This window comes from Neoarius graeffei, chromosome 1 (genome assembly GCF_027579695.1).
Source record: "Neoarius graeffei isolate fNeoGra1 chromosome 1, fNeoGra1.pri, whole genome shotgun sequence".
In the NCBI taxonomy this organism is placed as follows: domain Eukaryota; kingdom Metazoa; phylum Chordata; class Actinopteri; order Siluriformes; family Ariidae; genus Neoarius; species Neoarius graeffei.
Genome location: NC_083569.1, coordinates 93,473,186 through 93,477,694, shown reverse-complemented (window position 1 = coordinate 93,477,694; position 4,509 = coordinate 93,473,186).

Sequence of the window (4,509 nt, the reverse complement as noted above, 5' to 3'; positions counted from 1 at the left end):
GCCAATCAAATTTGGCCGTGCAGATGTGAAACAGGAAGTGTGGTCATATCTCGGCAGCCCTTTGACCTTTCTTAACCAAACTTGGTGGGATTATGCCCCACCCCTCCAAAAGGTCCCATACCACATTTGGTGCACATTGGCCATAAGGGGGCGCTATAACTTTCCAAAATGTATTTAGGATCATATATCATTGAGCTCATATCTCAGCAGTCTCTTAGCACACACACACACACACACACACACACACACACACCTAGTACACTTGAAGTAATTTCAGGCATCACAGTCAATCGATTTTGACGGTGAAGCCGTGCATGCCTCTACCCATCTGGTTGGAGGTACATTTCTGCTTGTAAACACTTCCTGTGCGTGCCTCTGACCGTCTGCCTGGTCAGTTCTTTCTGTTGCCTTGGCAACTTAGGCTGGGTCACACTGCTTGGCCCCGCATTGCTGCTTGCAGCTATATTTAGGGGCCAAGCAGCGAAGCTGGCGAAGGCCCCTAATGTGTTTGTAGGTTTTCTTATTATTATTATAATTCAACTTTCTTCTCCTATGGGAAGTCAATGGCAGCCCATAGAGCCACACATAGGAAAATGCTCAAATTTGGCACACACATTTCAGACAGTCTCAGCATTCCTCACAACAATTTTTAGGTCCCCACCCCCAACCCTCTAGCGCCACCAGCAGGTCAAAGTTGCAGGTACATTTCTGCTTGTAACTTTTGAACCGTACGTCCGATTTTCAAAAACTTGGTATACCTGGAATCCTTGGGTCAAGACGAATCCAAAGCACCCCATGACGTCATTTTCCGCCCATATAATTTTCCCGCCATTTTGAATTTTGTGAAAATCAATTAAAATGCTTCTCCTCCCTCAATTTTTGACCAATTTCTCCCAAACTTGGTAGATGGCAACTTTGGACTAAGCTGCACAAGAAACTTACCCGGTTTTTAGAATTTCATAAGCGTTTGGCCATGGCAGCCAATCAAAATTGACGGCGCAGACGCCAAACAGGATGTGTGCTCATATCTCTGCCGCCCTTTGGCGTATCTTAACGAAACTTGGTGGCTTTATGCCCTACCCCTCGAAAATGGCCCACAAAAAATTTGGAACAAATGGGCTGCTAGGGGGCGCTATAACTAGGAAAAATGACTTTTGGCTCATATCTCATGATCCGTTTGGGCTAGAAACAAAATTCCACTGCGTCTGGAATCCTTGGGTCAAGACGAATCCATCGCACCCTATGACGTCATATTCTGCCTTGAGGATTTTCCGCCATTTTGAATTTTGTTAAAATCAATGAAATTCTATGGCAACCCATAGAACTGTCTGACTAGAGGTTTTCAAATTATGCACACTGATTCTAGGCTGCCTCAAGGTTCTTGTCACCAAATTTCAACTCACCACCTCAAACTCTCTAGCGCCACCAACAGGTCAAAGTTGCAGGTACATTTCTGCTTGTTACTTTTGAACCGTATGTCTGATCGTCAATATCTTAGGATCGCTGGAATACTTGGGTCAAACCGAGTCCAATGCCCCCTATAGCGTCATATTCCGCCTGGTATATTTTCCGCCATTTTGAATTTTGTGAAAATCAATTAAAATGCTTCTCCTCCCTCAATTTTTGACCAATTCCTTCCAAACTTGGTAGATGGCAACTTTGGACTAAGCTGCACAAAAAACTTACCCGGTTTTTAGAAATTCATAAGCGTTTGGCCGTGGCTGCCAATCAAATTTGGCGTTGCAGACGCAAAACAGGAAGTGTGCTCATATCTCGGCAGCCCTTTGACCTTTCTTAACCAAACTTGGTGGGATTGTGTCTCACCCGTCCAAAAGGGCCCTTACCCGATTTGGTGCACATTGGCCATTAGGGGGCGCTATAACTTTCCAAAATGTCTTTTGGCTCATATATCATTGAGCTCATATCTCAGCAGTCTTTTAGCACACACAGACACACACCTAGTACACTTGAAGTAATTTCAGCCATCACAGTCAATCGAATTTGATGGTGAAGCCGTGCATGCCTCTAACCATCTGGTTGGAGGTACATTTCTGCTTGTAAACACTTCCTGTGCGTGCCTATGACCGTCTGCCTGGTCAGTTCTTTCTGTTGCCATGGCAACTTAGGCTGGGTCACCCTGCTTGGCCCCGCATTGCTGCTTGCAGCTATATTTATTATTCATCTTTCTTCTCCTATGGGAAGTCAATGGCAGCCCATAGAGCCACACATAGGAAAATGCTCAAATTTGGCACACACATTTGAGACAGTCTCAGCATTCCCCATAACAATTTTTAGGTCCCGACCCCCAACCCTCTAGCGCCACCAGCAGGTCAAAGTTGCAGGTACATTTCTGCTTGTAACTTTTGAACCGTTGGTCCGATTTTCAAAAACTTGGTATCCCTGGAATCCTTGGGTCAAGACGAATCCAAAGCACCCCATGACGTCATTTTCCGCCCATATAGTTTTCCCGCCATTTTGAATTTTGTGAAAATCACTTAAAATGCTTCTCCTCCCTCAATTTTCGACAAATTTCTCCCAAACTTGGTAGATGGCAACTGGGGACTAAGCTGCACAAGAAACTTACCCGGATTTTAGAATTTCATAAGCGTTTGGCCGTGGCAGCCAATCAAATTTGGCTGCGCAGACGCCAAACAGGAAGTGTGCTCATATTTCGGCCGCCCTTTGGCGTATCTTAACGAAACTTGGTGAGATTATGCCCCACCCCTGCATGAAGGAACACAAAAAAATTGGAACAAATTGGCTGCTAGGGGGCGCTATAACTAGGAAAAATGACTTTTGGCTCATATCTCATGATGCGTTTGGGGTAGAAACAAAATTCCACTATCTCTGGAATCCTTGGGTCAAGACGAATCTATCGCACCCTATGACGTCATATTCTGCCTTGAGGATTTTCCGCCATTTTGAATTTTGTTAAAATCAATGAAATTCTATGGCAACCCATAGAACTGTCTGAGTAGAGGTTTTCAAATTTGGCACACTGATTCTAGGCTGCCTCAAGGTTCTTGTCAGCAAATTTCAACTCATCATCTCAAACTGTCTAGCGCCACCAACAGGTCAAAGTTGCAGGTACATTTCTGCTTGTTACTTTTGAACTGTACTTCTGATCGTCAAAATCTAAGTATCTATGGGATCCTTGGGTCAACACGAATCCAACGCACCCTATGGCGTCATATTCCGCCTGGTATATTTTCCGCCATTTTGAATTTTGTGAAAATCAATTAAAATGCTTCTCCTCCCTCAATCTTTGACCAATTCCTTCCAAGCTTGGTACATGGCAACTTTGGACTAAGCTGCACATAAAACTTACCCGGTTTTTCGAATTTCATAAGCGTTTGGCCGTGGCGGCCAATCAAATTTGGCCGTGCGGATGTGAAACAGGAAGTGTGGTCATATCTCGGCAGCCCTTTGACCTTTCTTAACCAAACTTGGTGGGATTATGCCCCACCCCTCCAAAAGGTCCCATACCACATTTGGTGCACATTGGCCATTAGGGGGCGCTATAACTTTCCAAAATGTATTTAGGATCATATATCATTGAGCTCATATCTCAGCAGTCTCTTAGCACACACACACACCTAGTACACTTGAAGTAATTTCAGGCATCACAGTCAATCGATTTTGATGGTGACGCCGTGCATGCCTCTACCCATCTGGTTGGAGGTACATTTCTGCTTGTAAACACTTCCTGTGCGTGCCTCTGATCGTCTGCCTGGTCAGTTCTTTCTGTTGCCATGGCAACTTAGGCTGGGTCACGCTGCTTGGCCCCGCATTGCTGCTTGCAGCTATATTTATTATTATTATTAGGGGCCAAGCAGCGAAGCTGGCGAAGGCCCCTAATGAGTTTGTCGGTTTTCTTATAGTTATTATTATTATTATTATTATTATTATTCAACTTTCTTCTCCTATGGGAAGTCAATGGCAGCCCATAGAACCACACATAGGAAAATGCTCAAATTTGGCACACACATTCTAGACAGTCTCAGCATTCCCCACAACAATTTTTAGGTCCCCACCCCCAACCCTCTAGCGCCACCAGCAGGTCAAAGTTGCAGGTACATTTCTGGTTGTAACTTTTGAACCGTTGGTCCGATTTTCAAAAACTTGGTATCCCTGGAATCCTTGGGTCAAGACGAATCCAAAGCACCCCATGACGTCATTTTCCGCCCATATAGTTTTCCCGCCATTTTGAATTTTGTGAAAATCAATTAAAATGCTTCTCCTCCCTCAATTTTGGATCAATTTCTCCCAAACTTGGTAGATGGCAACTTTGGACTAAGCTGCACAAGAAACTTACCCGGTTTTTAGAATTTCGTAAGGGTTTGGCCGTGGCAGCCAATCAAAATTGGCTGCGAAGACGCCAAACAGGAAGTGAGCTCATATTTCGGCCGCCCTTTGGCCTATCTTAACGAAACTTGGTGAGAGTATGCCCCACCCGTCCATGAAGGACCCCAAAAAAATTGGAAGAAATTGGCAGCTAGGGGGCGCTAT